The sequence below is a fragment of the Balaenoptera musculus genome, chromosome X, assembly GCF_009873245.2.
Source record: "Balaenoptera musculus isolate JJ_BM4_2016_0621 chromosome X, mBalMus1.pri.v3, whole genome shotgun sequence".
In the NCBI taxonomy this organism is placed as follows: Eukaryota; Metazoa; Chordata; class Mammalia; order Artiodactyla; family Balaenopteridae; genus Balaenoptera; species Balaenoptera musculus.
This window is the reverse complement of record NC_045806.1, coordinates 30,769,216-30,778,386: the sequence shown is the minus strand read 5'-3', so window position 1 is coordinate 30,778,386 and position 9,171 is coordinate 30,769,216. Positions and strand designations below refer to the sequence as shown.

At 40.4% G+C, this 9,171-nt stretch overlaps 1 pseudogene; it reads left to right on the top strand.

Annotated features, from left to right (window-relative positions):
- The first annotated feature begins 4,398 nt into the window (after positions 1-4,398).
- Positions 4,399-4,880, top strand: LOC118889017 (annotated as a pseudogene).
- The last annotated feature ends 4,291 nt before the right edge of the window (positions 4,881-9,171 follow it).

Here is a 9,171-nt window from a genome sequence, read left to right as displayed (position 1 = left end):
TCCAGGGTATAATGTCTGTCACAAATAATCAGAGAGGTACATTATCACACTACGTATATCAGTTATATCTCAAAAGGTGATAACTGTTAGAGCAGTGTAAGGGTTTAGAGTTTAGGATAAAATTTCATAAGACGCCAATGTTAAGTGGCATTTTATTTGACACATGTAGGTATTTTATACTTTTATATTTCTGAGTACTGGATCATAACTGCATATGAATTACTCATAAATGTATAATATAGAGAACTATTTAGAGACACATGGTACTATATATGAATATTCATCTACAAAGCTCTTGATAGTTCATTAAACTTCACAGTTTGTTGGAGGCACATAAATGGCAAAGACTATCCACATTTCTGAAAGCAAGAGACAGTCTCAGTGAGACTTAGGTCATAAATGAAGAACTCCATCCTCTAGCATGAACATTGAATCAGGTGGTGATGTTGAAATCCTTATGGCAATTAATGTCACTGGAAGTTTGACTGAAAATACAGCCACCTCCACTCCACCAGAAGGTCTGAATCTTACTGGGCCACTAACCACTTAACATTTGCCCACAAGTACTAACATTGTGTCACTGTTACTGGCTACATATATAGAAATAAGTGCAGCCAGTTTTGTGCTTGCTAAAGACTGAATGTTTGCATCCTCCCAAAATTCGTATGTTGAAATCCTAATCCCCAGTATGATGGTATTTGGAAGTAGGGCCTTTGGGAGGTGATTAGGTCGTGAGGGTAGAACCCTCATGAATGGGATTAGTACCCTTATAAAAGAGATTCTAGAGGGATCCCTCATCCTTCTACCATTTGAGACAGCAAAATGGCTGTCTATGAGCCAAGAAATAGGCTCTCACAAGACAACGAATCTGCCAGAGCCTTGATCTGGGACTTTCCAGTCTCCAGAACTGTGAGAATAAATGTTGTTTAAACCACCCAGCGTATGGCATTCTGTTACAGCAGCCTGAATGGACTAAGAGAGTGCTTTTGCCTTAAATCAGATGAGTTTGGCTTTAATTAATGCAACCGAATGATGATGATCAACAAGGTAAATTGTGGAGTCAGACTTCCGTATGAGTCCTGGGTGAATCACTTAAGAAGCATGTGAGCCTCCTTTTCCTTCATTGTAATAAAGAAGCTGGTAAACAACTGTCTCTACCTTTTCGTAAAGTTGTAAAGATAATCTACATTACATAAAACCACAAAATGAAAAATACTAGAGTAACAATACAAGACCTTGTTCTCATTAGACATTTTGGACATCTAAGAATACCTGTGCCCAAGAGAAAAATGCATAAAAAATAAAGTGGTATGTTAAGAAGTTCTTTAGATTGGCTATTGTTGGATGGTTGTTGGTGTTCGATGGATTTATGAGTTCCTTATACATAGTCATGGGTCCACTTTTGTGCATTTTCAAAATTATCCAAAATATAAAGTTAAAGGTGTTCATTGAAGTAAAATAGAATAGAAATAGAGGAAAATGCTGCAATTCAGTGGTTCTCAGAAGTGGTCCCTGAGACCAGCAGCATGAGCAGCTTTGTGGGATCTGGTATGAAATGCAAATCTTCAGGTCCCACCCTGAAAACTCAATCAGAAACTCTGAGGGTGGGACCCAGCATTCTGTTTTTAAACATGCCCTCTAGGTGATTCTAATGCACCCTAAAATGTAAGAACCACTGATGTAATGAAAATAATATTGGTCCAAGAGTTAAGAGATATGAATTGTAATTCAGAATTAATTGGGTTTGTGATCTTGGACAAGCCACTTACCGTCTCTGAGCCTGCTTCCTCATCTCCAAATGAAGTCTGGATTGTGTGACCTTTTGGGCCCTCATCTCCAAGTGCAGTTAGAAAATATAATATCATTTCATAAACAGAAAATATTTCAGATTTCCCATTATAAAGGGCATTGGTGTTTGGATTTTACTATTAAGTCTAGATGACTTGGGTTGATTTACTTGTGTCTTTAATGATTCTGCATTATATTTGATACAGAGTGAGAACTTATACTTTCTATAACTAAAATACATTTGAGAAATTTACACGTAAGCTCTGAGTTATAACTATTTATTAATAAAGTCTTAGTATGAATCTTAAAAGTGTTTTTAAAGGTGTTTTAAACACCAAAGCTTGTCACATATTTCTGCAAGTCTGCCACATTCCTCTATTTCATAAAAGGATGTTAAAAATGCACAGTGTCATGAAACTTGGGGCACTCTGAGTTATCCTTAGGGTGGGCAGAGAGGACATGAACTGAGGGGCAGAGGTTAGGAATAAATTCTATGAAGTCCCACCATCAATTGCCAGGACCTTTCTGGAGCTGAGCATTTGAAAATATAAGCTAAGTAATTAGGAACATGAAGCATGTTAGACTTGGAAGGGTATAAGCAAAGACCACATTCAGAAGCAGAGAGAGAAGCCAGGAGGTCTTTTTTTTTTTTTTTTCCAGATGTGATCAAGCTACAAGGAGGAAGGCCAGAGCTTCCTTTGCTGTCATCCCATGTAACCCCCCAGATGCCGATAGCACTTCTTGAGACTTGAAGCCACCAGGGTCGCTCTCAGAATTGAAGCCTTGTTCCTTTCAATCATTATTAAAGAGCAATTTAATGGGAAACCAAGAAAGCATCATGTGACTGGGCCCTCAGGGTTCAGAGAACGTAATATCCAGGGCTGAGAAAAGGGGTCAGTCCTCAGTAACAATCCAGAGGAAGCCAATTCCTTCCCAGAGCGGTCTGTTATTTGTAAGTTTAGATTGCAGGGGGCTTGAGGAACAACATGGCAGTGAGTTTCCTGGGTTTTTTTTTATCACTTCCATACATCTTTGTGACAGGATGCTACAAAAGCTTCCAACACAGAACTGCCAACAAGCACAGATTAAAACAAATCAAAACAAAACAAAAACCTGCTTTCCCTAGCTAAAGGCCCAGAAAATGGGTACCTTAACAACAGAATCCTTTTTGGCAATAGCTACCCTACTCCAGCGCAAAATAAATGGAACATTGGAAAAACTGTACCCCTTCCCCAAAGTTCCACTGAAGCCAGCGCAAAATAAATGGAACATTGGAAAAACTGTACCCCTTCCCCAAAGTTCCACTGAAACCAAGCACAAGCAGATTTTTCACTCTGCCACTCCCCCCTGCACCACAGAGAGGTGGCAGCCCTCTGATTCCCCTGCCCAGTGGAGTTGGCAGGGCTGAGGGGGGTGCTAGTCATCTATCCTCTGCCCAGCATAGGCAGGCTATGCACCAATTCCCCTACAGGAAGAGTACTGGCGAAGCTGAGTGGAGATCTGATCTTCCATTCCCCCACCGGCCAGAAGCAGGCGTTATTACCATTCTCCCTCCCCCCCAGGATGGTGTCAGTGGGATCCAGCAGTGAACAGACTCTCCACATCTTCCTGGAAGAAATAAGGTGGTATGAGGCAGAGCTAGTCCCCACTAGGCTTCGCAGTCCTTTCCCTGTGTCTGTGGAACACAATGGGAAGCAGATTCTCAACTCCCCCCACCAGCAGCAATGAGGTAGATGAGGTGATGAGAGGTGGAGCTGGGAGACACTCTGTTTCCCTCTCCTCATGTAGTGTCAGTGGGGTCCAGCGGGGACCTGAGCTTCCACATTCACTCAGCATCAACGAGGCAGTGAAAGTCAGTGTCACACATCTGCTGGGAAGATGTCAGCAGAGGGAAGGGCTGGCTGAACTTCCACCTCAACTGTCTGCAGTGAGGTGTAAGTGCTCTCTTCCTCTTTTGTAAGGGTGATGCTGGTCGGGTCCAGTGGGAAACTGAACATAACCCCCACCTGGACCTCATGCTACACCTCAACAGGTGTAATAAACTCCGATCTAAATCTCACACCTTATACCAAAAAAAAAAAGAAATTCAAAATGTTCATGCATTCAAATGTAAAACTTAAAACTATAAAACCTTTATGAGAAAAGAAATACTAGGAGAAAATCTTTGGGATCAGGTCTAGGTGAACAGTTGTTAAACTTGATACCCAAAGCATAATCCATAAAAGGAAAAAATGATAAATTGGACCTCACTAAAATTATAAACTTTTGCTCTGCAAAAGACCCTGTGAAGAAAATGAAATACAAGCTTAAGACTTGGAGAAAATATTTCTAAAGAAGAATATGACAAAGTAGTAGTATCCAGAACATATGAAGAACTCTTAAAACTCAATGGAAACAACAAAGGAAAAATCCAATTAGAAACTGGGATAAAACATAAACAGACACTTAACCAAAGATAATATTCAGATGACAAAGAAGCATAAGAAAGATGTTTGACGTCATTAGCCATTAGGGAAATGCAAATTAAAACCACTCTGAGATACCACTACATGTCTATTAGAATTCCTAAAATTAAAAAAAAAGATAGTGAAGGAGCGACAGCAACACAAGATGGCAGCCACTGCAGGCTCGCGACTAAAAGTCCCTTGCCATCTCCAACTGCTGGAAGAACTCAACGAAGGCCAGAAAGGAGTAGGAGCTGGTACAATTATCTGGGGTCTAGAAGATGATGAAGACATGACACAAGATGGACAGGGTTGATAATTGAGCCCCCAAGAACAATTTATGAAAACCAAATATACAGCCTTAAAATAGAATGTGGAGCTAAATACCTAGAAGCACCCCCCTTTGTAAGATTTGTAACAAAAATTAATATGAATGGAGTTAATAGTTCTAATGGAGTGGTGGACCCAAGAGCCAAATCAGTGCTAGCAGAATGGCAGAATTCATATAGCATCAAAGTTGTCCTGCAAGAGCTTCAGTACCTAATGATGTCTAAAGATAATATGAAACTCCCTCAGCCGCCTGAAGGACAGTGTTACAGCAGTGAATCAAAAAGAAAAACCACCAGCCCTCCCTTAACCCCCATTTGATTTAAACAGTCTTCATTTTCCACAGTAGTAAATTTTCTAGATACGTCTTGTATACCTCAAAGTGCTGGAAAGGAAACTCCCATTCAAAGGCAGTTTATCTTAAGATACTGTAAATGTGATACTAATTTTTTTGTCCATTTGAAATATATAAGTTGTGCCATAACAAATCATCCTGTCAAGTGTAACCACTATCCACATATGAACTTCTGGGATCAAGAAAGTGTATTTAAATCGATTCCCATCATAACTGGTGGGGCACATCTAACTCAACTGTGAAAAGACACATCACACCATCACCTTGCTGCTGATTACATGGCCTGGGATCTCTGCCTTCTCCCCTTCCCCTCCCCCTGCCTCCTCCCTCCCTGCAACAGCCCTCCAGCTGGGGGTGGCTTCTTAGAGTAGATGTGAGGGTTTCAGGTCACAGCCTGTGGGACTACTGCTGGGTGTGTGTGGGGTGCTTCGTCTGCACCCCTGGTTTCTTTCTTTAAGTCTTAAATGGTGCCCCCCTTCCAAGCCATCATCCTCTTCCCACTCTCCACTACCACCCTTGGCGGAGCATAGATTGTAACCCCCTCGGCTCCCCTCTGAAATTGGCCTTCGGTGAGGAATTCAGGGCTTTCCCTATATCTTCTCCCTCCACCTTAATCGAGGGTGCTGCTTTGTCCTTCCTCCTCCTCAAGTCCCTTTTTGCACCATCACCACCCAGCACTTTCCATGACACTTCCTTGCTTTGGCCAGAAGCCATCAGGTAAGGTTGGAAAGCGTCTCTGACCTCCCTCATTTAGTTTTGGAACCACACTTTTTATTCTCCACCAGCCTGGGAAATGAATGTTGGGTGCTCAGCCCTGCCACCCTCTGCTGTCGTCATCAGCTGATGCATTTTTTTAGCTCAGGTTTTGATAAGGTGAAAAGAACAGTCACCAGGGTCACAGGCCTGCCAGCTCTCAAAGTCCTTGGTGGTTAAACTTGGAGAAAGGCCACAGAAGACACTTGTAGTCACACACAATCCCTCTGAATGAATTGTTTTCTTTTCCTGTAATAGCTTTTGCTTTTAAAATTTGAAGACGTTTTAAACAGGACTCTCATTGGGTCATCCTCGCAATCCATTTGGGTCTAGTTTGGAATCTGACAACTGGAACAAAAAGAACCTTAGATTCAGTGCATACTTTGATTTCAGTGCTGCTGCTTCTCACGGCCCTCAGCAGGGATAAGAAAGAACTTGCTTGCACCCCAAATGGATCCCCAAAATTGGTGGGCTTGACTTCCTGGCAAATTGCTGCGTTTTTCCACTTTTCTGTTCAGGACCACTAAATGCTGAGATGTGGATGCATACCAAAATAAAAGCAATTCATTGTATTCTAAGGTTTTTTTTTTTTTTTTTTTTTTAGTGTGTGTGTAAAACCACCTTTAGAAGCAGCAACCATCAAGTCTGAAAACAGCTGATGTTACCATTAATCTTTTTCTGGGGAAAACCTTAGTTCTAAGGACTTAACGTCCTGTAAGTAAAGTTTAACATAACAGTATTCCATAAGCAGCCTTTTCATTTTTCAGACCATTGCCTGATTTTAATATAATAAAAAGAAGTGTGCATTAATATTAAAAAAAAAAATAGTGACAGCACCAAATGCTGACAACGATGAAAAGAAACTGGAACACTCAAACTTTGCTAGTGGGCATATAAAATTTTACAGCCCCTCTGGGCAACAATTTGGCACTTTCTTATAAATCTAAACATGAAACTGCCATATTGCCCTGCAATTGCAATCTTGGTTATTCATCCCAAAGAAATGAAAACTTATGTTCACACAAAAATCTGTACACAAAGGTTCAGAGCAGTTTTATTTGTAATAATTGAAAATGGACACAACCCAGATATCCTTCAAGTGGTGACGGGTTAAACTAACTGTGGTACTTTCATCCCATGGAACACTTCTGTCAAATAGAAAGGAATGACCTATCGATACAGGCAAAAAGAAAAGTACACAGAGTGAAAGCACCAATCTCAAAAGGTTATGTGCTGTATGATTCTATTTATATAACATTTTCGAAATGACAAAATTGTAGAGATAGATGACAGATTAGCAGTTGCCAGAGGTGAGCAATGTTGTGGGATGGGGTGTTGGCAGTGATAAGACTGTTCTGTATGTTTACTGTGATGGTGAATCTACAAACCTACATATGTGACAAAATTGCATAGAACTAAACACACACACATGAACAAGTAATACTGGGGAAATCTTGCAGGGGAAGTAATACAGGACAGTGTTTCAAGAGAATAAAATTTTATAACATTGGTCCTTGCTACTCAAGGGGTGAGCCTGGGACCAGCATAATCAGCATCAACTGGAAGTCTGTGAGCAATGTAGACTCTTGGGCCCACCCCAGACCTACTGAATCAGAATGCCAGGTCCCTGGGCAATTCGTACACACATTCAAGTTTGAGAATCACTGGTCCATACTTTATAACAAGAGTTAAAGGCTCAGCTCCAAGTCTCTGGATGCTCTTATGAGTATAGGCACCATGTCTGTCTTCTGCAGTACTATGCCTTTTGCCTAACACAGTGCCTGGCACATAGTAGATGCTCAGTAAGTAGTTTATTTTTAAATGAATGAACTCAGTTCCCATGTACCTTGTAACATTTTCCCAGGTCTGGAGACGGGTCTGTGCTCTTAGTGACAGGACACGGTGTACCTGAGAGAGTTTGACATTTGTACTCATTAAGCCTTTTTAAATTCAATCTTTCTAGTACTGACTACATTCTAGATACTGTGCAAGGTATGGGGGAACGCAGATTTAATGTATTGTCTTTAAGAAGAATTACCATCTAATAGGAAAGGCAGATATGGAAATAAGTATTATTTGCTGTAGTAGAGTTTATCATCTTCACCTCCTTTAGCAAGAACTTCGAGAAACCTCTTCCCTCCAGAACTCTACTGTAGACTTGCATATGAAGGCACCTGGGTATGGAGGAAGGCATACTGGACCAAGAACAACAAGACTGTGTGTGCTACAGACTGGGTATTTGGTCTTAGGCAAGTTCTTTCACTTTGTAACTTTCATTATCTTCAGCCGCAAAACAAAGATGAAATCATCTCCATGAGACTACTGAAACTATATATTTGGAAATACTGTGTCAACTGAAAAGTAAAAGACCTCTAAAACTTAAATGATTTTTGTTATAAGAATATTCTGGAAATAAGTTCACAATGCTCAGAGGTGGAAATGGCATTGCTCTTTCTATGAGTCTGATATAATATGACAGAACACTCTTCAGTCTATATTAAGCAATTATTTCTTCATAGATAGTATGACTATCCAGGCTACTTTGAGGTTTATAATTTGTAAATATTCGTAAATATATATTTGATGCAATAGAGTTAGCACCATCATTTTCTCTAGCAAGAGCTTTCAGTTACTTCTCCTCCAGAACTCTATCCTGTATTCCCAAATTAAGACACTGGGATGTGTGACATATAAATAATATTTCAAATAGTTAAGTTCCTCAAAGGGACCTTTGACATATTGGGGATGCAAACACATTCTGGGCATGAACAACCTTTAATGGTCTGGTACAGGCCACATGCAGTTTAGGCAGCTTCCTTCCCAGACATGCCTGTTACTGGTTGAGTTGATAATGAGTTAAATTGTTTCTGGTATTTCAACTCAACCTCTATGTTCTCTTGAGATATTCTGGGCAAAGCCCAAGATTCTACACGTGGGTCATTTTCAGCTAGGTGTAAGCTTTCAACTCACAGGGAACTTGACTACATAAATCAGTTACAGAAGGAGAAGAAGGAAATATGAGCTGTAAAATATTGACTCACAAGGTTTTTGCAAATGCCCTTGGATTTAATGTTATTTGGGGCCTACTTGTCTCTGATGGCCTCAACAATTGGGCAAAACTATTCAAATAGTTCAGTCCTTCCTGGCTTTGGTGATAATGACCAGAGATTAATGGATCAAAAATCATAATCATATTCATGAACACAAGCCTGTGTATTGATCATGAAGTTAGGAAAACATCACTGCTTACCTTAAGTATGGCAGGGTAGGCCTGGGATAAAATTATAGACACCATTGGAATAAATGAAAAGTTCCAGGCAAAATGCATCTGATTTGTATGTGGGAAAAGCCACATACACTCTCTGGCCAGGGGTTATCCTGAGAAACTTAGAGCAAGCTTTCCCTGTGTTCTTTTAGAGGGCAAAATAGGAGTCAGTTTTTCAGGATAGCAGGGAGGCAAATTCTCAATCAGTGTAAAAGTGGAACTTAGTAAATATTAACACC